Genomic DNA, 27990 nt, shown 5'->3' with positions numbered 1-27990 from the left:
TCTCAAGGTTAAGCCGGATTATGAAGTTCTTTGAATATGGTACAAGACAATTTAAAGTACTGGCTCATTTATGATCAAATGAGCTGGCCCTTGGGGGCTACAGGTGAAGCTTATTTCTGTTATCTGGAACTAAAGAAAAGTTTCAAAGGTAAAAGTTTTAGCCTATATTATAAAGTCTACTGATCATTCCGGTTCTCTCATAATCTGAAGACTTGGGGGCTGGCGGAATATAGATAAGCCGGAAGAACATACCTCGTATTTCAGCTGCAACTGTTTCACCATTTCGATCTCTGAGTCGCGACTAGAGTGCACATGGCTAAGATAGCCGGATAAAATATCGTTCGCATTCAGATGATCATAATGTGCAACGTTAAAGCGCACTTTCTGCCTCTCCAATGCCTCTTGTTTTGTTGTGTGGCGAGCCAGCATGGTTGGATTCCCTGGTTCAACAAAACAGCTCCCAGTGATCAAAACGTCTTGTGCAGACGGTGACGGCGGGTTGGCCGAGCTCGATGGTCCAGTTGTGGAAGGGTTAATGATGGTATCGTCAACCAACGGCTCAGGAGGATTTTCTTCTATAGTGACAGGCGGGTCTTCTGGAGTTTCAATTGATGGAGGAGAAGGTGGCCTCGCCGGTTCAGGTGCAAAGATTGGCGGGTCTTCTGCCGGTTTAGTTACCTTGGCCTTCTTAGACTTAGCTTGGCCACTAAGTGAAAGATTACAGGACTGTCAGTATAAAGAGACAATTTGAGAAACATGAAAGACAAAGGATTTTTTCCTTACCCAGGGGCAGTCTTGAAGGCCGGAAGTTGGGTCTGAGACGAGTCGCCAAACGAGCGAGATACCTCCTGCAAAGATAAAACAAAGTAAGTAATGCAAGGGAGGAGATCCATTAACAAAAAGACAAAGACAAAGAAATAAACCTCATTCTAGCATTTTTGAGGAGTTTGTTGAAGAACAACAGCCGGTTCGTCTTTGGTCTGGGCTTGACGGCGGCTCTCATGTTGCTGCTTTTTCAAAAGAAAGTGAGGGTCCAGATAAGCCAAAGGGTGTGAAAACCTTACTTTCCGGGTTACGACTCGAAGTTTCTGTCTTGGCAAATGGGCTGAGTCGGAGGAAATAGTTACCTCTTCTTCCACGGCCTGACTGGCCCCAGTGTCAGCCTGGTAATGATCAGTGTTAATAAGATTGTTAAAAAATTGGCCAAGGGAGTCAAGGGCTACCTCCGACTCACAAGAATCGTCAAGCTTCATCCAATCTTCAGCAGTGCTCTTCTTCTTCTTTTTCGACCTCCAGGTCGTTTTCTTGGCATTTATGGCAGCGGCTCTTGCTTTCTTGGCAGCTTCATGGTCATATTTAACTTTCCAGAAATCAAATCTGGCCTGCAGACAGGTAAAAACAAGATGAAAGGTCTGAGAAGTATTAAATAATACGGCTGGGAAAAATACAAAGGAGGGAGATCAGGGTGTCCTTACTTCTGGCACCGGGTTAAGCTTGCAGAAGGGGTTTAACCCGACGATACTGCAGTCTTCGTATTTTCCGTTCACCAGAAGGGTTGGCATTGAAACAATATCTTCTTCCGTTAGTTGAACGGAGCTGTGACGAAGAGAGTCATCCGGGCCTCCACCATACTCGTACATCAGTTTTGTCCGATGGCTTAGAGGGATGACCCGCCATGAGATCCAGCAGCGGGTCAGATCAACTCCAGTTAACCCGTTCCCTAACAAAGCATTAATCCTTTTGATGGATGGTATCAGCTTTGTGATGCCCCAAGACCGGAGCTTCAGATGCCTTCCTTGTTTAACGAGTTTCGTCATGTGATTTGTTTGGTTCGTTGCTTTCTTTTTTGTGTGCATTTGCATCCATCATGTTCATGCGTGCTTGCTCGCTTGTGATGTTTGTTTTATTTTATTTTGCATCATGCATCTTCTACATACCATTGTTGTGTTTGTTTAATTTAGTTGCTCATGTGCATTGCAACTTCTTTTCTTCTCTTGATCCTTCCATCAACCCCATGCTCACTCCCAACTTGGTTTCACCCAAGTTTCAAATCCCTATGCCACTTCTTTCTTTCCCTTTTCTCTATTTATTTGAGTCGCAAATAGATTTGCTCAAATAAATGTTCATCTTTTGCCCATAAATCATATTTATTATGTAGGGTCATCCTATAAAATTTAAGCCCTTTTGGATTCAGTTTGGTTTGGTTATAAATTCATGCAAGTTTGAATTAAATTCAAACATGTTCCTTTGTGTGAACTTTATTCTCTCTAAAATTCCTTTCACCATTTTATTTAAATTCCTCATATTTTTATGAGTCCGGGAAAATTGTCCTCGTGCCCAAATTCTTTCCCTAAACCCCTCTTCCTTTTTTCCCCTTCTCTCTATTGTTTCTGTTGAAGAAGAATTAAGAGGGAAGAGAGAGGCCCAGCCTAGCCGGCCACTTGGGCCTCCAGCAGCCCCCTCCCACCAGTGGCCCAAGGCCCAGCCGCGCCCCCGCTGTAACCCTATCCTCCCCTGCTCGTTCCCTTCATTCCCCATCGATCTCTCCCTCCCGCGCCGCCACACGCAACACACATCGCTAGGGAGAGGAGCTCGTCGTGCCTCGACCCGATCCCTCCTCAACGCCGGTCCCGCCGACGAGCGCTGTCCCACGCTTGTGCCTCCCTCTTCCGCAAGGCCGCCCACCGCAGCGCCCTCCTCGCGCCGCCCTTATAGCTACGGGCGCCACGCCAAGTCCCTCCATGTCGGCAGCAACCCCTCCTCGCCGCTCCGTTGTGCTCCAGAGGTTAGGACCGCCGTGGATGAGCCCCAGCGACCATGCCCTGCCGTCCCTGCGCCCTGCTGCCTCCTGGAGTGTCGTGCCGTCACCGTTCATCCTCAACCACGGGAGCACGGTCCTCCTCCAACTCTGTACTCTGTTTGCCTCTGTCTGCATTAAGGAGCAGCAGCTCGTCGCTCAGCGCCATGGCACCCGCGACGCCTCTTGCCCGAGATCCCTGTTACCTGCATCGCCGTGCTGCTATCACCTGCTTCGGATCTTCCCAGCCAAACCTTGCTGCTGCCACGGCCTCTCACTTGTCGCCCCTCACCAAGCATGCTACGTGATGCTGCCCCGCTGCCCCTTCTGTCGTTGCCAAGACCATTGAACACAGGGACACAAGACCGCCTCTATGGATTCCTTTCGACAAGTACCCCACAATGTGTACCACTTCCGTCGCCAAGGTCGACACCACAAGTACCCTTCGGTTCTTCAAGCCCGGCAAGTACCTGGACGCCCGATGCCTAGAACGCCTACCGTCGACCCCGTGGATGTCAAGTACCTCTACGAACCGTGTACGACTACCGTCGCCGAAGGCCGTCGAGTGAACAACAACCGTCGCCGTGGATCCGACAAGACCTCTGAGATCGACTACGTGGACCGACAAGTACTTTGACGACCATTGTTCGCCAAGTACCCCTTCGGATCGCTAAGTTCGACTACCGATGACATGTACTACTACCATCGCCGAGATCGCGAGAACCTCTACCAACGACCTCGGAGTGTGTACGATGACCGTTGTCAAAGAGCCGTACCTCTACCGCTTTCCAAACACGAACGTCTACTTCCCTCAACGCCTAGAGAATGTCTACTTCCTCTACTTGGACCGAACCCGAACCATCCCGATTGCATGCTTCGAAGGTATAACCACCGAGACGACGGCCGTGAACGAATGCTCGTGTTGTATGAGATGTATGTTTTAATGTTGTATCCTCCCGTGAACGTTAGTTGTTTCCCTCACTTGGCACCATCGTCGACCCGTGGGAACCCGGTTACCGGGAGCACCCCACTATCTCTTGCGAGTTCTACACGTTCCCGTCACACTTTCTTTTGCACCAACGTCTCAATGAGTTGTCGGAACCGGAACGGTGCCGTGGCACCATTTCCGTTGTCATTATCGTGGCACCCCTTTCGTTTCCGCCACGATGACAAATGCTTCATATCATGCTCTTGTCAACTTTTTCCAAATTGCATAAAACTTGCTCATGTCATCCGCATCATGTTAATAACATTTAAATGGTTAACATTGTTGTTTGCATTAAATTGCTAAATGCACATGAGATTTACCGGAATTGTTGTTTGATGTTTCTGGCCTCATTTAAAATGCCTAACTGTGTATTTTACTCATGTTTCACCTCTTGCCATGTTTAACAACAATTAATATTGTTGGGTACATAAACGAGAGAGAACTAAATAATTGATGTGGTGTTCCGTCAATATGCAACTCGTTGCATATTGAGCTCCACTTAACTTGTAGTTTTGTTTGTGCCCTTTTCCATGCCATGCATATTTAAACCGGACATGCATCATACTTGGTTGTGCATCATGCCATGCTTATGTGATGGTTGTTTACTATGTTACCTGCTTCTTTCCGGTGCTGCTTCTTCGAGTTAGTTTCGATAGTGTCGCGTTTGCGAGGATCCGTTTGACTACGTCCGTTTGTCTTCTTCATGGACTCGTTCTTCTTCCTTGCGGGATCTCAGGCAAGATGACCATACCCTCGAAATCACTTCTATCTTTGCTTGCTAGTTGTTCGCTCCTTTGCTATGCCGCGATACCTACCACTTGCTATATCATGCCTCCCATATTGCCATGTCAAACCTCTAACCCACCTTGTCCTATCAAACCATTGTTTGGCTATGTTACCGCTTTGCTCAGCCCCTCTTATAGCGTTGCTAGTTGCAGGTGAAGATGAAGTTTGTTCCTTGTTGGAACATGGATATTGTTGGGATATCACAATATCTCTTATTTTAATTAATGCATCTATATACTTGGTAAAGGGTGGAAGGCTCGGCCTTATGCCTGGTGTTTTGTTCCACTCTTGCCGCCCTAGTTTCCGTCATACCGGTGTTATGTTCCTTGATTTTGCATTCCTTACGCGGTTGGGTCATAATGGGAACCCCTTGACAGTTCGCCTTGAATAAAACTCCTCCAGCAAGGACCAACCTTGGCTTTACCATTTGCCACCTAAGCCTTTTTCCCTTGGGTTCTGCAGACTCAAGGGTCATCTTTATTTTAAACCCCCGGGCCAGTGCTCCTCAAAGTGTTGGTCCAACCTGTCAGCCGCCAGTGCCCACCAGGGGCAACTCTGGGTTGGCCTACCGGAAGTTTGGACAATCCGGTGTGCCCTGAGAACGAGACATGTGCAGCTCCTATCGGGATTTGTCGGCACATTCGTGTGGCTTTGCTGGTCTTGTTTTACCATTGTCGAAACGTCTTGTAACCGAGATTCCAAGTCTGATCGGGTCATCCTGGGAGAAGGAATATCCTTCGTTGACCGTGAGAGCTTGTGATGGGCTAAGTTGGGACACCCCTGCAGGGTTTTGAACTTTCGAAAGCCGTGCCCGCGGTTATGGGCAGATGGGAATTTGTTAATATCTGGTTGTAGAGAACTTGTCACTTAACTTAATTAAAATGCATCAACCGTGTGTGTAGCCGTGATGGTCTCTTTCCGGCGGAGTCCGAGAAGTGAACACGGTTCTTGTGTTATGTTTGATCGTAAGTAGTTTCATGATCACTTCTTGATCACTTTTAGTTCACGACCGTGCTTTGCTTTCTCTTCTCGCTCTCATTTGCATAAGTTAGCCACCATATATGCTTAGTGCTTGCTGCAGTCCCACCTCACTACCTTTTCCTACCCATAAAGTTAAATAGTCTTGATCACGAGGGTGTGAGATTGTTGAGTCCCCGTGACTCACAGATTACTTCAAACAGTTGCAGGTGCCGATGATAACCGTGCAGGTGACGCAACCGAGCTCAAGGAGGATCTCGATGAAGATCGTGTTCGTTGTGTTGTTTTGTTTCCAGTTGATCAGTAGTGGAGCCCAGTCGGGGCGATCGGGGATCTTTTGCATTAGGGGTTGTCTTTCTTTAATTGGTTCCGTAGTCGGACCTTGATTGTATCTGGATGATGTAATGCTATATTCATGTATTGTGTGAAGTGGCGATTGTAAGCCAACTCTTTATCCCTTTCTTATTCAGTACATGGGATGTGTAAAGATTACCCCTCTTGTGACATGCCTACAATGTGGTTATAACTCTAAGTCGTGCTCCGACACGTGGGAGATATAGCCGCATCGTGGGTGTTACAAGTTGGTAATCAGAGCCTTCCCCGACTTAGGAGCCCCCTGCTTGATCGAATCGCTGGCGTTGTTGAGTCTAGAAAAATGTTTTGAGTCTTATAGAATTATATATATCGGAGAGTAGGATTCTTTTTACTCCTTAGTCCCTTCATCACTCTGGTGAGGCATCCTGACGTAGAGTTTTGACTCTTCTCTTCTCAAATTTCATGAATTTTTTTAGGATGACGCGGGTATCTTAGAATTGTTCCGATGGTTTTGTGACGAGACCATTGTTCTTGGTGCCTCCTGACATTTAGGGGTTGTGGCAGTGTCCCGGGGAGTTGAGCTCCGAGGTGTTGTCGTCACAATTTTATCGTTGCAGTTCTGGAATACCTGAGTTTCGCCGACATCGAAAATCTCTTTTATGCAGTTGTTGGTGAGATAACCTCGACGCCACCCAATACTGGGGCGGGAGTTCGGGAGTATTGCCATAACTCATATAACGGATGCTTTTCGAAGGTTGAGGTAAATGATTTCCGAAGGTTTCTTGGTTATGTGTTGAAGGATGGATACAGCTGGATGTAGGATTTGCTAGTTTTGGGTGAGATATTATGCTTCCCCTGTATCCCCAACACCTGATTGCATAACCGGAAAGTTTTAGGAGTTTATAAGTGGGAATTCAAGTAGCTCCTAGAATATCTTTCAAACAGACACATGATACGATATGGGATCTATCATATGTTTGTTTCTGGCTTATTTTGCAAGCCAATCCTTGTTTTTGTTTTTGTTGTGGTATTCGAGTTGCTTCGAAGTCAAGTGTTGATTCCATACCTTTTCTAAGCGGTGTTCTTATACTCCTATGTGAATACCAACCCTTCATGATAATCGAGATTTTCATGTCAATTCTTTTCAACCGGCGTGTTTCTCCTCAAGTGGATTCGTTCATTTTCAACATAGCAAGATCAACTCAAAGTCTACTCAACGTTATTTGTTTCATCCGTCTCAAGTTGCCTTTGTTTCTCCGCCCTCCCACCCTTTTTATTCAAGGTCTCAGTCTTCTTAATCAAGTATCCATCTTATTGATGTTAAGTCTCTTCAATTTTGTTCAATCTATGTTCTTATACGATGATTCTCAGGAAGATACTAATGGAGCTTCAAGTTCATCATTCTTCATTCTTTTCTTCTACGGTGGATTCAATTCAAGCTTTGTCGATCATATCTTTCCTTGTTTCAAGTGCTTTCTTATGCCGGTGCACCTCTTAATCATCCACTTCTCGCTATTCAATTGTTCTGGAGTGTTCAAGATATTCTCGAATATTCGTGTTTCCACTCTGCTTTCGTTCAAGCTCTTTCGAGATTGGTATCTCATTCAAGCCATTTAATTCAACCAGTGCAATCTCTCTTTTCAAGCAATTGTTCAACGATGTTTATTTTGAGTGGGCCCTAACCCACAGGTCTTTTTCCAAGATCTTACCTGACTCTTCTAATTTTACCGGAGTTATTCTCAAATCTATCAAAAATTTGACGTAAGAATGAGCTATCATCAGTCAAGTGTCTTCCACCAAGGTCTTCTAAATTCTTCACCATTGGATCAACCTTTAAATTCGTCATCCCGGAGTATCTCAACAATTCATGGTGGAGTTTCTCGTCGTCATTCTCAACATTTGAAGACTGAAGAAGAGTTTCTCCCAAATCTTGGCCCTTTCTCTCGAAGATTCGTGATTCTTGCTTGCTGCCATCCTCTCAAAATTGTTTTCGATTGTGAGAATTCTTTTCACCCATCCGGAGAAATTCAGGAGCCTTTTCAGTTTGATTCTCCAGAGCCCATCATCTCATAATTATTCATTCCAGCTTTCAGCTCTCGTTCTCCAAATCTTATCGGTGCATCATTCAAGTATTCTCTAATCAGTTCGTGATTTATTGGTTCATTTGTATCTAAATCCCCTCAAGTATCTTCATTTGTTCTATAATTCTTCTCGGTGCTTCTTTATCTTTTCTTCAATCGTTTTCAATTCTTACGATGGTTCTTCCAAGATTCTTCTTCCTTCGTTTTTCATATCAATGCATTCGTGCTTTTCAAATCTTACCGGTGGTTCATTGAAGACCTTCTCAAGTTTACGCTATATTTATCTTAATCTTTTCTACAAGAATAGGTTGTATGCCAAATCCATTGCTTGTCATCAATTTAATTGGTGAAGGATACGCATAATGTAATTCTTATTCTTGTTTCATCCATATGTTAATCCTTTCTTCCGGAGTTTGTTCACGATGATTAAATTCTTGGTTTCAAGTGCTCATCTTTCTTTCCCGGAGTTCCAAGCTCTCGCAATTATATCACCACGGAGATCCATCTAAATCATTAAGGCTTCACCTTTTGTTTTTTTTCAACTTCTCTTTCCTTTCGTTTGAGCATCCTTTTGTTACCGGAGTTCTTCATGGAGGCTCTACATGGTGGTTCATCAAGGATTTAAATTCCTTCTCAAAGGGTTCATCAAGATTCTTTTCAGAGGAGCTCAAGTATTCTTCATCTTGCATTCCGAAGTGTAATTCTTTCACATCTCATCTTTTGGGTGGTGTTATGTCATTTTGACAGTTTCCTTCTTGTTTCATGATCGACAAGTTGTTCGAAATGACATATTTTAAACCCATCTTTTTCAATCCGTTCATGAGATCTTTTGCAACCCATCAATCTCTTCATTGAAGTTTATCTTGGGTTATATTTCACCTAAAGCTTTCTCTAAGGATTGTTGCTATTTATGGTGCTCATAAATGACCCAAGTTCTTCATTTATCCTACCGGTGATATAAGTTTTTCATCTCCTCATCGATGTAAAGCAAGAAATTGTTTTCCGTTTGTGGCAGGATTTCACCTCAAGTTTTTGGGATGTTTTCCATAAGCCCTCAACAAGCTTGTTCTTTTCGTTGTTGATTTCCCAACAACTACGTTCAATCCTTCTTTTAAGGATGTTTTTCAAATTCTATTGTGGTAAAAGATGTCATTTTTTTCTCAAGTCTTTCCTTTCCAACAATCTAGCTTCTATTCTTTTGTTCCGAAAGCATTATGAGGTTGCTCTCTTCACTCTTCATCTCGAATTGTGAGGATCATGTTCTTTCTTTTTTGCTTATCCATTCAACCGGAGTGTCGTGTCCTTCATTCAAGTTCTCTCATCTTATCAAGTAATACCTCCCTTCTCAACCGGAGTGCTGTCTAAAATCTTTCTTACACCTTGAGCCTTCCTTTCAATAGTTTCGGAGGTAGTGTGTTGTTGATTTCATCAAGTATCTTCTCATCTTGTCAAGTTCATGTTCGATTCCTCCCATTTATAGTCGGAGTGCTGTCCAAATTATATCAGTCTTATCGTAATTGATCCTTATTGTTCCTTGTACATCTCGTTTCTACCGGAGTGCTTGCATGTACTTCTTGTCCATTGCAACCCTTTTCTTATGTCTTTCAACCTACACGGTTCTAGTAATGTTCCTTGTTCCTCTCTTTTTCTAACGGAGTGTTTTCAACTTTGTCCATCTTCGTTTTATTCTTTATTTCAAGTTGTTCAACCTCTTAAGGCTCTTGGTTTCACTCGTTTGTCAAATAAGCAACTTAGTTTTACCTCTCCTCTTCCTCTTCCGTTTCTCTCCGGTGCCATCCTAGATCTCGGGACGAGATCCTCTCGTAGTGGTGGAGTGTTGTAAAGCCCCAAGACCGGAGCTTCAGATGCCTTCCTTGTTTTCTGAGTTTCGTCATGTGATTTGTTTGGTTCGTTGCTTTCTTTTTTTGTGTGCATTTGCATCCATCATGTTCATGCGTGCTTGCTCGCTTGTGATGTTTGTTTTATTTTATTTTGCATCATGCATCTTCTCCATACCATTGTTGTGTTTGTTTAATTTAGTTGCTCATGTGCTTTGCAACTTCTTTTCTTCTCTTGATCCTTCCATCAACCCCATGCTCACTCCCAACTTGGTTTCACCCAAGTTTCAAATCCATATGCCACTTCTTTCTTTCCCTTTTCTCTATTTATTTGAGTCGCAAATAGATTTGCTCAAATAAATGTTCATCTTTTGCCCATAAATCATATTTATTATGTAGGGTCATCCTATAAAATTTAAGCCCTTTTGGATTCAGTTTGGTTAGGTTATAAATTCATGCAAGTTTGAATTAAATTCAAACATGTTCCTCTGTGCGAACTTTATTCTCTGTAAAATTCCTTTCACCATTTTATTTAAATTCCTCATATTTTTATGAGTCCGGGAAAATTGTCCTCGTGCCCAAATTCGTTCCCTAAACCCCTCTTCCTTTTTCCCCTTCTCTCTATTGTTTCTGTTGAAGAAGAATTAAGAGGGAAGAGAGGGGCCCAGCCTAGCCGGCCACTTGGGCCTCCAGCAGCCCCCTCCCACCAGTGGCCCAAGGCCCAGCCGCGCCCCCGCTGTAATCCTATCCTCCCCTACTCGTTCCCTTCATTCCCCATCGATCTCTCCCTCCTGCGCCGCCACACGCAACACACATCGCTAGGGAGAGGAGCTCGTCGTGCCTCGACCCGATCCCTCCTGAACGCCGGCCCCGCCGACGAGCGCTGTCCCATGTCTGTGCCTCCCTCTTCCGCGAGGCTGCCCGCCGCAGCGCCCTCCTCGCGCCGCCCTTACAGCTACGACCGCCGCGCCAAGTCCCTCCATGTCGGCACCAACCCCTCCTTGCCGCTCCGTTGTGCTCCGGAGGTTAGGACCGCCGTGGATGAGCCCCGGCGACCATGCCCCTACCGTCCCCGCGCCCTGCTGCCTCCTGGAGTGTCGCGCCGTCGCCGTTCATCTTCAACCACGGGAGCAGAGTCCTCCTCCAACTCTGTCCACTGGTTGCCTCTGTCTGCATCGAGCAGCAGCAGCTCGTCGCTCAGCGCCATGGCACCCACGAGGCCTCTTGCCTGAGTTCCCTGTTACCTCCATCGCCGTGCTGCTATCACCTGCTTCGGATCTTCGCGGCCAAACCTTGCCGCTGCCATGGCCTCTCACTTGTAGCCCCTCACCAAGCATGCTACGTGATGCTGCCCCCCTGCCCCTTCTGTCGTTGCCAAGACCATTGAACACATGGACACAAGACCGCCTCTATGGATTCCTTTCGACAAGTACCCCACAATGTGTACCACTTCCGTCGCCAAGGTCGACACCACAAGTACCCCTTCGGTTCTTCAAGCCCGGCAAGTACCTGGACGCCCGATGCCTAGAACGTCTACCGTCGACCCCGTGGACGTCAAGTACCTCTACGAACCGTGTACGACTACCGTCGCCGAAGGCCGTCGAGTGAACAACAACCGTCGCTGTGGATCCGACAAGACCTCTGAGATCGACTTCATGGACCGACAAGTACTTTGACGACCGTTGTTCGCCAAGTACCCCTTCGGATCGCTAAGTTCGACGACCGATGACATGTACCACTACCATCGCCGAGATCGCGAGAACCTCTACCGACGACCTCGGAGTGTGTACGATGACCGTTGTCGAAGACCCGTACCTCCACCGCTTTCCAAACACGAACGTCTACTTCCCTCAACGCCCCGAGAACGTCTACTTCCTCTACTTGGACCGAACCCAAACCATCCTGATTGCACGCTTTGAATGTATAACCACCGAGACGACGGCTGTGAACGAATGCTCGTGTTGTATGAGATGTATGTGTGGATGTTGTATCCTCCCGTGAACGTTAGTTGTTTCCCTCACTTGGCACCGTCGTCGACCCATGGTAACCCGGTTACCAGAAGCACCCCACCATCTCTTGCGAGTACTACACGTTCCCTTCACACTTTCTTTTGCACCGACATCTCAATGAGTTGTCGGAACCGGAACGGTGCCGTGGCACCATTTCCGTTGTCATTGTCGTGGACCCCTTTCGTTTCCGCCATGATGACAAATGCTTCATATCATGCTCTTGTCAACTTTTTCTAAATTGCATAAAACTTGCTCATGTCATCCGCATCATGTTAATAACATTTAAATGGTTAACATTGTTGTTTGCATTAAATTGCTAAATGCACATGAGGATTTACCTGAATTGTTGTCTGATGTTTCCGGCCTCATTCAAAATGCCTAACTGTGTATTTTACTCATGTTTCACCTCTTGCCATGTTTAACAACATTTAATATTGTTGGGTACATAAACGAGAGAGAACTAAATAATTGATGTGGTGTTCCGTCAATATGCAACTCGTTGCATATTGAGCTCCACTTAACTTGTAGTTTTGTTTGTGCCCTTTGCCATGCCATGCATATTTAAACCGGACATGCATCATACTTGTTTGTGCATCATGCCATGCTTATGTGATGGTTGTTTACTATGTTACTTGCTTCTTTCCGGTGTTGCTTCTTCGAGTTAGTTTCGATAATGTCGCGTTTGTGAGGATCCGTTTGACTACGTCCGTTTGTCTTCTTCATGGAGTCGTTCTTCTTCCTTGCGGGATCTCAGGCAAGATGACCATACCCTCGAAATCACTTCTATCTTTGCTTGCTAGTTGTTCGCTCCTTTGCTTTGCCGCGATACCTACCACTTGCTATATCATGCCTCCCATATTGCCATGTCAAACCTCTAACCCACCTTGTCCTATCAAACCGTTGTTTGGCTATGTTACCGCTTTGCTCAACCCCTCTTATAGCGTTGCTAGTTGCAGGTGAAGATGAAGTTTGTTCCTTGTTGGAACATGGATATTGTTGGGATATCACAATATCTCTTATTTTAATTAATGCATCTATATACTTGGTAAAGGGTGGAAGGCTCGGCCTTATGCCTGGTGTTTTGTTCCACTCTTGCCGCCCTAGTTTCCGTCATACCGGTGTTATGTTCCTTGATTTTGCATTCCTTACGCGGTTGGGTTATAATGGGAACCCCTTGACAGTTCACCTTGAATAAAACTCCTCCAGCAAGGCCCAACCTTGGTTTTACCATTTGCCACCTAAGCCTTTTTCCCTTGGGTTCTGCAGACTCAAGGGTCATCTTTATTTTAAACCCCCGAGCTAGTGCTCCTCTGAGAGTTGGTCCAACCTGTCAGCCGCCGGTGGCCACCAGGGGCAACTCTGGGTTGGCCTACCGGAAGTTTGGACAATCCGGTGTGCCCTGAGAAAGAGAAATGTGCATCTCCTATCGGGATTTGTCGGCACATCCAGGTGGCTTTGCTGGTCTTGTTTTATCATTGTCAAAACGTCTTGTAACAGGGATTCCGAGTCTGATCGGGTCGTCCTGGGAGAAGGAATATCCTTCGTTGACCGTGAGAGCTTGTGATGGGCTAAGTTGGGACACCCCTGCAGGGTTTTGAACTTTCGAAAGCCGTACCCGCGGTTATGGGCAGATGGGAATTTGTTAATATCCGGTTGTAGAGAACTTGTCACTTAACTTAATTAAAATGCATCAACTGTGTGTGTAGCTGTGATGGTCTCTTTCCGGCGGAGTCCAGGAAGTGAACACGGTTCTTGTGTTATGTTTGATCATAAGTAGTTTCTGGATCACTTCTTGATCACTTCTAGTTCACGACCATGCTTTGCTTTCTCTTCTCGCTCTCATTTGCGTAAGTTAGCCACCATATATGTTTAGTGCTTGCTGCAGTCCCACCTCACTACCTTTTCCTTCCCATAAGCTTAAATAGTCTTGATCGCGAGGGTGTGAGATTGCCGAGTCCCCGTGACTCACAGATTACTTCAAACAGTCGCAGGTGCCGATGATAACCGTGCAGGTGACACAACCAAGCTCAAGGAGGAGCTCGATGAAGATCGTGTTCATTGTGTTGTTTCGTTTCCAGTTGATCAGTAGTGGAGCCCAGTCGGGGCGATCGGGGATCTTTTGCATTAGGGGTTGTCTTTCTTTAATTGGTTCCGTAGTCGGACCTTGATTGTATCTGGATGATGTAATGCTATATTCATGTATTGTGTGAAGTGGAGATTGTAAGACAACTCTTTATCCCTTTCTTATTCAGTACATGGGATGTGTAAAGATTACCCCTCTTGCGACATGCCTACAATGCGGTTATGCCTCTAAGTCGTGCTCCGACACGTGGGAGATATAGCCGCATCGTGGGTGTTACAAGCTTCTTGCGTTCAGCAGTAGTGAGCTTGTCAGGGAGCGCCAACTTGTAGTTAAGACGTTCGGGGCGATAACCCGGCAGTGGCTTCTCATTTGCCGTGAAATGTCTTGACAGTAGAACCAAGTCTGATTCCAGTCTTTTGGATGACTCGACAAGACAATGAGGGGGAAGACAACACCCTGCCGACGCTGAATTGAGATGTCTCCAAGCTCCAAGCTAAGGCCATTGGCGCACTCGTTTTGCCGGTTCAGATAAAAATATTCTCTAAACAGCTCCATGGTCGGCTCTTCTTGAAGATACACTTCACAGAGCACTTGGAAGTTACAGATGTTAGAAATGGAATTGGGCCCGATATCTTGGGGGTGGAGTTTGAAAAAGTGGAGGATCTCTCTGAAGAACTTTGAGCCGGGCGGTGAGAAGCCACGGTTCATATGGTCAGTAAAAACAATCACTTCGCTAGCCCTTGGATTGGGCCGTTCTTCGTCCGGGTTAGGGGCACGGTAAGACATGACGTCTTTTCCTGCCAAATATCCTATGGTGAAGAACTCCATCAAACGTTCCGCAGTTACGGTTGAGGGAACCCAGTTACAGATGGTTGGTGCTTTGGACGGCATGATGTTCAAAAACAAACTGAAAAGAAAGGCAACATGCCGGTTCGATTCAATGGTAAAATTAACAGTTCAATGATGATAATACAGGGAAGTAATGGCGGCTTAGTTAAGGGCTAATGTCATATAAGGAAAAGTAAGCCGGAACAGTAAGCCGCCAAGACTACAGATATTTGAGAAAAGCAAATTCAGCTAAGTGTTGAGACAAACAAGTTTCCTAAACTGCTTGGTATTATTCCGGATCAAATGGCTATTCAAAAATGGGAAATATTCTAGACATAAAAAGTTTAGCGCAGATAAGTCTGTGAGTTCTAATAAGATCTTTGAAGCAGAGAAAGGGACCTGTGGGCATCAAGAGTAGGCACAAAAACACTACCGCACAAGCATATATATCTTTTTGGATCAAGAAGAGGCCTGCGGTGGAAGAACTACGAAGAACTGCGATGAACTATGAAGAACATGAAGAAGTCTGGAAACCCTAATGCGGATCTGAGAAGTGAAAAGGAGAACACTTACAACCACAGATCTTCTGTGGAGGTCGCTGCCGTTCTCTGGACCGATTCAGATTGATGCAGCGGCCAAGGTCGACGGAGACGGAGGAGAAGCGCGACGGCGGTGAGGCTCGAGCAGCAGGAGGGTTGCGAGAGGAAGAAGACGGAGAGAGAGAAGAATGAGGAAGGCCGAGGCGTGCCTATTTATAAGGAAAAATGTGAACAGACAGGCGCAAAAATCGAGGGGGAGCCGAATAATGGTTATCCAACTACACAGACGCGTCGATTCTCGGAAGACACTAAAGATGAAGATCCGTTGGGAGATGACGTCATAAATGTTTTTTGCGTTTTCAAGAGATGACGTCAAGGCGGGTTACAAAAACTTCTGCGAGGATAAGAAGATGGATTTTGTCTAAGTGTTGAAGATTGATAAAGAACGAAGTTCAAAGTCAACCTGGGGCCTAATGTTGGGGATATAGCTATCAGTTATGACCCGCCCAGGAGGGGCCGGGTCAGCCCCAATGGCGGGTTACACAAGAAGCCCAGTAAACATTAAGATGATAGTTTATTAAATCTTATAGAAGGCCCAAGGGCCTAGAGGCGGCATCAGGCCCAATATTACAAACCGCCGTATGTAAGGAAAGACTTGTAAAGAAAGGCATGTAAAGGAAGTCACTGAGCCGGACACGATTATGAGCCGGCCGGGACTCTGTAGGCTACCAGGTGTCAACCCGTGTATATAAGGGGACGACCCGGTGGCGGCTTAGGGCAAGAAACAAGAGATCGAGAACCAAGCCGGCGAGTTAAGCCTCTTGGTGATCGAGACCCCAGCAATACCAACACAACTAGACGTAGGCTTTTACCTTCATCGTAAGGGGACGAACTAGTATAAAACCTCTCGTGTCCTTTGTCCCGATTAACCCCTTTAAGCTTCCTAGTTGCGATGGCCCTACGACTAAGTCCTTTCGCTAGGACATCTGCCATGACAATTCCACGATAGATAAGGATTATGATTTGTCTGTCGACCCTGAGATAGTTACTTTGGTTGAATCTGATCCTTTTTATGGCTATGAATCTGAAACTGTTGTGGCACATCTTACTAAATTAAATGATATAGCCACCCTGTTCACTAATGATGAGAAAACTCGCTATTATTATATCCTTAAGTTATTTCCGTTTTCATTAAAGGGTGATTCTAAAACATGGTTTAATTCTCTTGATCCTGGTTGTGTGCGTAGTCCCCAGGATATGATTTATTACTTCTCTGCCAAATATTCCCCCTCTCATAAGAAACAAGCTGCCTTAAGGGAAATACATAATTTTGTGCAAATTGAAGAAGAGAGTCTCCCACAAGCTTGGGGGAGGCTTCTCCTATTACTTAATGCTTTACATGATCATCCTCTCAAGAAAAATAAAGTACTCGGTATCTTTTATAATGGACTAACCAATGCTTCCAGAGACCACCTGGATAGTTGTGCTGGTTGTGTTTTCAGGGAAAGAACTGTTGATCAAGCTGAATTGCTATTGAATAATATGTTGACTAATGAAAATAATTGGACACTTCCTGAACAAACTCCTAAGCCAACTCCGAAGAAAAGGGGTATTCTATTTCTCAGTCCTGAAGATATGCAAGAGGCAAAGAAATCTATGAAAGAAAAGGGTATTAAAGCTGAAGATGTTAAGAATTTACCACCTACTGAAGAAATACATGGTCTTGATAACCCGACACAGGTAGTAAAGGTAAATTCTCTCTATATATTTGATGAAGGTGATATTCCTCGTAATAAGTCTGCTAGCCAATGCTTAGATGAGTTTGATAATTTTATTGTTAAACAAGAAAACTTCAATGCTTATGTTGGTAGACAATTGAAACGTAATGCTTATATGATTGAACACTTGAGTGATTATATGTCTAGAGTTAAAGGTGAACTCAAACTTATTAGTAAACATGCTTCTATGGTTACCACTCAAGTAGAACAAGTACTTAAAGCTCAGAATGATTTGCCCAATGAATTAAATAACAAGAAAAATGATAATGCTGTTAGAGTTGTGACTAGAGGGGGTAAGATGACTCAGGAACCTTTGTATCCTGAAGGCCACCCTAAGAGAATTGAGCAGGATTCTCAGAGAATAATGTAGATGCACCTAGTCCTTCTAAAAGTAAGAAAAAGAAAAATGATAGGACTTTGCATGCTTCTAGTGAACCTGTTGCTGACACACCTTAGAATCCCAATGATATTTCTATTTCTGATGTTGAAACACAATCTGGTAATGAACATGAACCTAGTGATAATGTTACTGATGATGCTCAACCTTGCAATGACAATGGTGTAGAGATTGAACCTGCTGTTGATCTTGATAACCCACTCAAAGAATCAACATTATGATAAGAGAGATTTCGTTGCTAGGAAGCATGGTAAAGAAAGAGAACCATGGGTTCAGAAACCCATGCATTTTCCTCCTAAACCATCCAAGAAAAAGGATGCTGATGATTTTGAGCGCTTTGTTGAAATGATTAGACCTATCTTTTTGCCTATGCGTTTGACTGATATGCTTAAAATGAATCCTTATGCCAAGTATATGAAGGATATTGTTACTAATATGATAAAGATACCGGAAGCTGAAATTTCCACCATGCTTGCTAATTATACTTTTAAGGATGGAATACCTAAGAAACTAGGAGATCCCGGAGAACCAACTATACCATGCTCCATTAAAAGGAACTATGTTAAAACTGCTTTATGTGATCTTGGAGCCGGTGTTAGTGTTATGTCTCTCTCTTTATATCGTAGACTTGATCTGAATAAGTTGACACCTACTAAAATATCTTTGCAAATGGCTGATAAATCAACTGCTATACCTGTCGGTATTTGTGAGGATGTGCCTGTTGTGGTTGCAAACGTTACTATTTTAACAGACTTTGTTATTCTTGATATTCCCGAGGACGATAGTATGTCGATTATCCTTGGTAGACCCTTTTTGAACACTGCAGGGGCTGTTATTGATTGCAACAAAGGCAATGTCACTTTTCATGTTAATGGTAATGAGCATACGGTACACTTTCCGAGGAAACAACCTCAAGTCCACAATATCAATTCTATTGGAAAAATTTCAACGATTACTATTGGAGGTTTTCAATTTCCTCTTCCTACTGTAAAGAAGAAATATGATATTCTTATTGTTGAGGACATGCATATCCTCGTTGAGGCAACTTAGTGTTATTCAAAAATTCTCCGGTTTCATGTTATTCGAAAAGAGTTTGTTAACAAGACTTGATCAACCTTGTTAGTGGATTCCTTTTGATGATCATGAGATGGATGAATTTAGAAAACACAACTATTTGTACCCTCCTTTTATTTTCTGTAATTTAGTTTAAATAAAGCAAAAATAGCATTTTATGATTATTTTCCGAATTATCCATGCAATAAAAAATACCCCAAATATAAAAGTTCTCCGAATGCCCCAAAAATGAAATATGGTTTTTTCTAGAATATTTAAGAATATCTCGCACTAAGAACACATCAGGGGGACCCACCACGTGCCCATGAGGGTGGAGGGCGCGCCCCCTGCCTCGTGGACCCCACGTGGGTCCCCTCCACTTATCCTTGCACCCACACACTTCGTCTTGCTCGAGAAAAAAATCACCCACCAGCTCAAACCCGAGTTCTAGCTCATCTTGCTACCATTTTCGATCTCCTTGCTCAAAGCTCCATTCACAAAACTGCTTTGGAAGATTGTTCTTAGGTATGTGACTCCTCCAATGGTCCAATTAGTTTTGTTCTAGTGCTTTATTTATTGCAAATTTTTTCTGCTTAGGTGACCTTATTCCTGAGCTTGCATGTCAAAATTATGTGGTCAAAAGTAGTTTTAATGCATGATATGGCCTCTAGGCACGTGTAGGAGTAGTTGCTATCAATCTTGTTGAGTTTGCTTCACTTTTATTTTGAGTTACTAAAAACATCAGAAATTTTCAGAAAAAGATGAAGAGATTTTTGAGGGGCTCATCGAGCCGAAGCTCGAAGGATAAGAAAAGTGAAGAGAATAAGAAGCCCAAGTATAATCTCCCTCGTACTGCAGAGGTTTGGCCGTGTGAATGGCCTTGTGATGAGTTCTTGAGAGAAGCCGGGATTTATAAAGATTTTTATTATTTTCCTGAGAATGCAGGCCTCACCGACTTCCTCCACGACCAGCGTGAACAGTATCTCTTACCCACCAATATTTTTGTGCAAAATTTTCATTTCCATGCTAGGAGATCGCCACCTTCGGCGGATTTTTTATATGATGAGCATAAGGAGATGTCACTTTATGATTTTTGCCGAGTTTGTAGGATACCCTTTGAGGGCAGCATAGAGGAACCACATCGTAATGATGTGGAAGGATTTATTGATATGATTGCTGTAGGGGAAACGAGGAAGGTTTCCAATGCAAGAATTACTAGTATACATTTTCCTGTTCTACGTTACTTCGCAATATTTGCTAGTAGATGCTTAATTGGTCGCGGGAACTGTGGAAATCTTAGTGCCCTGATATTGTTATTTTGCGCCATGCCTTATTTCATGATACTACTTTCAGTTTAGGCGCTATTGTTGCTAAACAGTTAAATCTGAATCGTACAAAGGGTCCCGTCTTGGGAGGCATCTTCGCCTCACGCCTTGCTGCACACTTTAACATACCTATTAGGCATTATGAGAAAGAGGAAAAGTTGCTGCCTCATATTTTTCTAGATTATAAGAGTATGGTAGCACATGATTTTATTGTTAAGAATAAGAAGAAGCTGCTTAACTATAGACTAATTTTTGATAAGAATTACTTTGAGACTATTACCTTGCCTGCTCCCTCCTTGTTCAACATATTTTCAGGCACGTACCTTGTTTTGTCAGAGGCCGTTCAGGCATACCAGAGCCTGACATCAGCTCCAGAGCTGGAGCCACTATCTGATCCCCACCGTCAGTCTGTTTATCAGTGGGATCCGAAGGAGATCGCCAACTAATGGCAACCCGAGGACCCTCCTCAATACATTGGAGAGGGCAGCTTTGATCCGTGGCCATAGATGAACTTAGGCCAAATGCCTAAGCTTGGGGGAGTACGTATTCCTCATCGACATTACATTCATGTTCACACACTCATACCAGTTGTCGGTGCTCATACTTTTTCATTGTATTATCCATGCTAGTTCAATTTCTTTTTAAGCTTTCTTCTTGTGTGTTTGATAAACCTTAATAAAAACCAAAAAAATAGTTGTAGCTTGTAGCTAGTTTACTTTCCATGCCTGTAGTAGTAGTAATTAAAAGAAAACCCAAAAAGATTTCTCGTTCTTCTTTTGCTTGTTGGGAGCTTTCCCGTGTAAATAGTTTTGTTTCTTTTCTTTTTCTTTGGGGGTCGAGAGGAGAAGACCATGATGAAATGTTGAAGTGGCTCTCATATGCATTATTGTTGATCTAACAAAGAGCCCATATTACCTTGTCTTCTCCCTTGAATTGAATGCTTGCAGATTCCAGCTTAGTCCAATGCACGTGCACTATTATTATTATCCACACTATTCGGTAGTGCAAGTGAAAGGCAATAATGACGATATATGATGGATTGATTGAGATGAGAAAAGCTGGTATGAACTCGACCTCTCTTGTTTTTGTAAATATGATTAGTTCATCGTTCCTGATTCAGCCTATTATGAATGAAACATGTTTACAATGACAATTAGAGATTATAGTTGCCCATGCCATGCTTAATTAGCTAGGAGTTTATAATGGTTTACCTTGCGTGCCAACATGCTATTAAAATGGTTGTGATGTGATATGATGGTGTGGTATCCTCCATTGAACGATTCGAGTGGCTTGACTTGGCACATGTTCACGCATGTAGTTGAAACAAAATCAACATAGACTCCATGATATTTATGTTCATGGTGAATTATATCCTACTCATGCTTGCATTCAGTGTTTATTAATTTTAATGCATATTCATGACTGTTGTCGCTCTCTAGCTGGTCGCTTCCTAGTCTCTTTCTAGCCTTCACTTGTACTAAGAGGGAATACTGCTAGTGCATCCAACTCCATAAACCCCAAAAGTTATTCCATATGAGTCATACCTTCCTATATGCGGTATCTACCTGCCGTTCCAAGTAAATTTGTATGTGCCAAACTCTAAACCTTCAAATAAAAATTCTATTTTGTATGCTTGAATAGCTCATGTATCAACTAGGGCTATCTGTATCTTCCATGCTAGGTGGGTTATTCTCAAGAGGAGTGGACTCCGCTCCTCACTCACGAGAAAATGGCCGGTCACCGGGATGCCCAGTCCCATGCTCAAATCAAAATAATTGCAAACAAAACTCCCCCAGGATTGTTGTTAGTTGGAGGCACCCGTTGTTTCGGGCAAGCCATGGATTGATGCTTGTTGGTGGTGGGGGAGTATAAACTTTACCATTCTGCTTGGGAACCGCCTATAATGTGTGTAGCATGCAAGATATCGATATCTCTCGGTTGTTATGTTGACAGTGAAAGTATACCGCTCAAAATGTTATTCATCTCTATTTCAAAACCAAGCTCCGGCACCTCTAGAAATCCCTGCTTCCCTCTGCGAAGGGCATATCTATTTAATTTTATGCTGGGTCATCATCCTCTTATTAAAAAGCACCAGTCGGAGAGCACCGCTGTCATTTGCATTCATTACTATTAATTTATATTGAGTATGACTATGACTAGATCTCTTTTACCATGAATTACAATGTTTAGTCAGTCCTTGATCTTCAAAGGTGCTCTGCATTTATGTTTTGCGGTCTCAGAAAGGGCTAGCGAGATACCATCTTTTTATATCATATCACGCTTGTTTCGAGAAAGTGTTGTCATCCGAGATTCATTATTATTGCTCACTAATTGATTATGCCATTGATATGAGTAAACATGAGACCTAAATGTTATTGTGAATATGGTTAGTTCATAATCTTTGCTGAAAACTTGAATGCTGGCTTTACATATTTGCAACAACAAGAGCAAAAATAGAGTTTGTAAAAGTTTTTCTTTATCACTTTCAGTTTGTCAACTGAATTGCTTGAGGACAAGCAAAGGTTTAATCTTGGGGGAGTTGATACGTCTCCATCGTATCTACTTTTCCAAACACTTTTACCCTTTTTTTGGACTCTATCTTGCATGATTTGAATGGAACTAACCCGGACTGATGTTGTTTTCAGCAGAATTGCCATGGTGTTATTTTTGTGCAGAAATAAAATTTCTCGGAATGACCTGAAAATCAACGGAGAATATTTTTGGAATATGTAAAAAATACTGGTGAAAGAATCAAGGCCAAGGGGCCCACGCCTGTCCACTGGGGTGGGGGGGCGCCTACCCCCTGGGCGCGCCCCCTGCCTCATGGGCCCCCTAGTGCTCCACCGACGTCCATCCTGACTCCATATATTCACGTTCGGGGAGAAAAAAAATCAGAGAGAAGGATTCATCGCGTTTTATGATACGAAGCCGCCGCCAAGCCCTAAACTCTCTCGAGAGGGCTGATCTGGAGTCCGTTCGGGGCTCCGGAGAGGGGAATCCGTCGCCATCGTCATCATCAACCTTCCTCCATCACCAATTTCATGATGCTCACTGCCGTGCGTGAGTGATTCCATCGTAGGTTTGCTAGACGGTGATGGGTTGGATGAGATTTATCATGTAATCGAGTTAGTTTTGTTAGGGTTTGATCCCTAGTATCCATTATGTTCTGAGATTGATGTTGCTATGACTTTGCTATGCTTAATGCTTGTCACTAGGGCCCGAGTGCCATGATTTCAGATCTGAACCTATTATGTTTTCATGAATATATGTGAGTTCTTGATCCTATCCTGCAAGTCTACAGTCACCTATTATGTGTTATGATCCATTAACCCTGAAGTGACAATAATCAGGATACTTACCGGTGATGACCATAGTTTGAGGAGTTCATGTATTCACTATGTGTTAATGCTTTTATCCGGTACTCTATTAAAAGGAGGCCTTAATATCCCTTAATTTCCAATAGGACCTCGCTGCCACGGGAGGGTAGCACAAAAGATGTCATGCAAGTTCTTTTCCATAAGCACGTATGACTATATTCGGAATACATGCCTACATTACATTGATGAACTGGAGCTAGTTCTGTGTCACCCTATGTTATAACTGTTGCATGAGTGATCGCATCCAACATAATTATCCATCACTGATCCAATGCCTACGAGCTTTTCACATATTGATCTCTGCTTAGTTACTTTTCCGCTGCCACTGTTACAATCACTAGAAAACTGCTACCGTTAATTTTGCTCCCGTTAGCGCTACTATCATATTACTTTGCTACTAAATACTTTGATGCAGATATTAAGTATTTCAGGTGCGGTTGAATTGACAATTCAACTGTTAATACTTGAGAATATTCTTTGGCTCCCCTTGTGTCGAATCAATAAATTTGGGTTGAATACTCTACCCTCGAAAACTGTTGCGATCCCCTATACTTGTGGGTTATCAGGGGCTCAGCCACCAAAATAACATCATCAGCACATCTAATAATGGTAGTAATTGCCCCATGGACTGTACCGCTCTTGGCCTACCTTAATAGGCGAGAACTCCCCGCGGACCAGAATGAGGCTCGCTGCATTGTTCGATGCTCGAAAGCCTACAAGGTCCATGACGGAGAGCTCTACAAGAAAACTGCTACTGAAGTCCTTCAAAGATGTATCTCCGAAGAAGAAGGATGGAAACTCTTGGCTGAAATCCATGCTGGCCTCGGCGGTCACCACGCCGCGGCTCGGGCCCTTGTAAGTAAGGCCTTCCGTACAGGTTTCTTCTGGCCGACGGCCCAAGCAGATGCACAGGACTTGGTCCAACATTGTGTTGGATGCCATCTCTTCGCTAATCAAAGCCATATGCCGCCTACTGTGCTACAAACAATCCCCATTACTTGGCCTTTTGCGGTCTGGGAGCTTGATATGGTCGTACCCCTTAAAGGAGGAAGCCATAAGAAAAAATATCTGCTGGTCATGGTAGATAAGTTCACTAAATGGATAGAGGCTAAACCAGTTAAAATGGCCGAAGCCGGACAAGTGATAGACTTTATATCCGGTGTTGTGCACCGTTATGGCGTCCCACACAGCATCATCACCGACAACGGTTCCAATTTTACAACCGATGAGGTGAAAGCCTGGTGTGCTAACCTGGGCATTAAGCTCGATTATGCCTCCGTCTATCATCCACAAATAAACGGTCAAGTTGAACGAGCTAATGGTCTTATTATGAGCGGCATTAAGCCTAGACTAGTGTGGTCTTTGAAAGAATCAGACAAGCACTGGGTTGAGGAGCTCGATTCCGTACTCTAGGGGCTGCGGACCACGCCCAATCACACTACCGGATATACACCCTTCTTCATGGTGTACGGCGTAGAGGCTGTGTTGCCCTGCGACATTATTCATGACTCACCTCGAGTGAGCATGTATGAAGAGAGAGAGGCCGAGCTTGATTGGTAGGACGGCTTAGATGCCCCGGAGGAGGAGCGCGATGTCGCAAAAGCCCGTTCCACATTTTATCAACAACAGGCTCGCAGATATCAAAGCAGAGAAGTGCGGGCCAAGACTTATAACATTGGCGAACTCGTTCTACGCTTACCAGAGAAGAAAAAGGACAAACTCAAGCCCAAGTGGGAGGGTCCCTTCATCATAGATGAAGTTCTCATTGGAGGAGCATACCGCCTGCGTGATGCATCGGACAACCGCTTAGAGCCGAACCCGTGGAATGCGGCCAGACTCCGAAGATTCTACGCCTAGAGCCGGGCTCTTTGTTCGTCTTCTTCTCCCTTTGTTTCCATTATTTTTTCCTCCCTTTAACTTTTCGTTTAGCTCTTTAGCTCTTGTGCGGCCAAACCGCACACCTATGATGTGCACATCCTTAAATGTCTACACTCATAATACCTGGGGGCTTCTTTTACAGAAGCTTATTATTATTTTTGGAGCATCAAGCTCAACACATATGTTTCCTCTTCCGCATATGTACCTTTTCTTCACCATTATACGCATCGTTATGACTTAAGTTTTGGCCAAGCTGGGTTGCCTGGCTCCTGTGCTTATGCCCTACGTTCCCGTTTGTTCGGCTAGGGCATAAAGGGAGCACCTATGCATGTCTTTAGTTCACTGACCGAATATTCCCTTAAGAATGCTACCTTCATCACACCATGAACCCCCAGATGTTACGTATACTGTGATTTTTCAATCACAGTTTGGACATGCATACTAACGCATATCCGCCCAGGGAAAGGAACCCTTAATGGAACTATTCTCCCTGGAAGATGTTTCTTACAATCAACATGTCATATAACATAGCTAGCCGGATACAACTTGTCTGTTCAAGCAACTATGACCTCTACGCCTGGTTTCCACGCATGCCCCGGTTTATATTACTGAACGGGTATTTGGAAACAATCCGAGCCTTCGGGTCCAGAGGTCGAAGCGAAAAGGTTTGCCATGACAATCGTTTTACAATCCGGCTAGGGACAAATTTGTCAATTTGAAGTACATAGTCATTTGGACTAAAAAACTTCTTCCTCTATGTCGTCTAACAGGTTGTCTAGCTTACAATCCCATTGGGAATATTTGGCGGCTACCTTTACTTGGTCATATACCAAACTAACTGGAATTTCTTTTCCATCTGACCCCTTAGGCCCGACCTGGGCCATATGATTCGGGTCAAGCTTGGTGTACCGTGTTTTTACCATGGCCCAGGCCTCTCGCGCACCTTCTCGGCAGGCCAATATCTTCCATAATCGGAAGCGCCACCGAGCTCCCTGGAATAGCTTCACAAGCTCCTCCATACTTCCTGGAGGAGAGGCAGACGGCCACAAAGCTTTGGCAATGCTCTGCATTGCTTGCCAAGCTTTCTCGTGCAATTGGGACAACTCTTGCAGAAGGTCGCCTTGAGAGCTAGACATTTCCTCTTCGGGACGGCCAGTCAGCATGCCTGCACACATAAATTTGTCAGATCATTTCTTCGCTGAATTGCATAAAGGTAAGGTCAAAAACATACTGAATATGCCGCCTTGTAGCCTCCTATTCTCCTTGATGGTGTCAGCTAGCTGGGCTCGCACATCCTTTAGTTCTTCGCCCAGCAGGGTATTGGAATCCTGCAGCTTGTTCTTTTCATCCCTGACCGCGTCAGCACACGCTCGTCTGCCGCATGTTACCTTTTGGCCTCCTGTTCACCAGCCTGGGCGATTTTTAGTTTTTCCCTCAGTTGATCTACTAATCCTGTCAGCGGAAATACAATAATATTAATATTACTGGTATATGATTATACTTTTTTCTGATGGGGCGAAACATTACCAGGCGATGGCCCGTTGCATTTTTCCAATTCGGCGGTAGCCGTAGCTAGCTGGGTCTGACACTTTTCCAACTCTTGACACAACATGCTATTCTTCTCCATGAGTACCTGATTATACAATGATCCTTAAATCAGTTGTATCAACTGCTTCAAGTCTCGAGGACTACTGGTATATAATTATCAGATTTGTACAAATGTGTACTTACCCGCATATCTTTCAAATGCTGGTCTGTGGCTCTAGTAAGCCCATCTCGAGCAGCTCGGATGTATGCATCAGCCAAGCTGAAGGCGTTGAATGCGTCTTTTGTAAAGTCGGGGTCATGAAGAACGGCCCGTCGTGCCGATGATTCATGGCGCTTTCCACTTCAGAGTTTGTGACGGATACATCATCCGAATCCTCTGTCGAAGGACAATCTGACGTCACCCTCATATCAGCCCTTGCTTTCAAGGAAGGGTCTGGAACCTGACTTGTGGAGGCGCGGCCAGCAGGATCCCCGGACATAGTCCGGCGAACGCTTTTCCTGATAAGACACGGCGGATAATGTCACAGTTTGATGTGACTGCCGGGGGGCATGATTAAAAAACCATACCTCTTTGATGAAGGTTCTGTCGTGTTATCGTTCGCCTTCCTCTTTGAAGATTTGCTCGGCGCGGGCGTCGCTCTCCTAGGAGATGCCTCTGGTGCATGTTGAGACGTCGGGTGCCTCCCCTTTGGAGCACGAAATAGTGCGGTGGGTGAGGCGTAACGGGGAAGCTTTTTCGAAGGAGGTGTCTCTTGATTACTTACATGCGAGGCAGGGAGGAGGCCGGGATAGTCGGCGAGGATGGCAACTTCCGTGCCGTCATAGCTCGCCTGGTAGAATACTCCGTCCTCAAGCTCCACAAATATGTCCAGATCCTCTTCGAATCCAGGTCCAAGGTCCTGGCTGTGGTCCTCTGGATGTGGGGCGGGGTTATGGATCCCCTCGGTAACCTTCCGCCATTCCTGTTACAAATAGATGGGTTAATGTCCACTAAAAGTGATTCAGGGAGAGGATTGAGTAAAGTGGTGGGATTAGAGCTCACCCAGCTCGGAGGATTGTACATGGAAAATTCATCTCGACGTTTAAGACGAGTGAACTCCTCTTTCTCCCCTTTGTACAGTTCGGCCAATATTTTGACCAAAGCGACGGGGCTGTCCGGACCCTTCCGACCGCAGCGTGAGGCGTCATCCTCCCCATTATAGTGCCACATGGGAAGCCCTCTGTATTGGAGTGGCTGGACCCCCTCGCACCATGGAAGTCGCCATCACCTCGATTAATGATAATCCGGACTAGGCAAGTGTCCTTATCTTGCCCATCAATTGACGGACTTCTATGCTATCTTCCTCCTAGAGGCTTCGAGGGCGCCAGCTATGGCGTTTCTTCGACGGAGCA

This window comes from Triticum urartu, chromosome 7A (assembly GCF_056163025.1).
Source record: "Triticum urartu cultivar PI428250 chromosome 7A, HENAU_Tu73, whole genome shotgun sequence".
Lineage (NCBI taxonomy): Eukaryota > Viridiplantae > Streptophyta > Magnoliopsida > Poales > Poaceae > Triticum > Triticum urartu.
The sequence above is the reverse complement of the archived record's forward strand: the minus strand, read 5'-3'. Positions refer to the sequence as shown.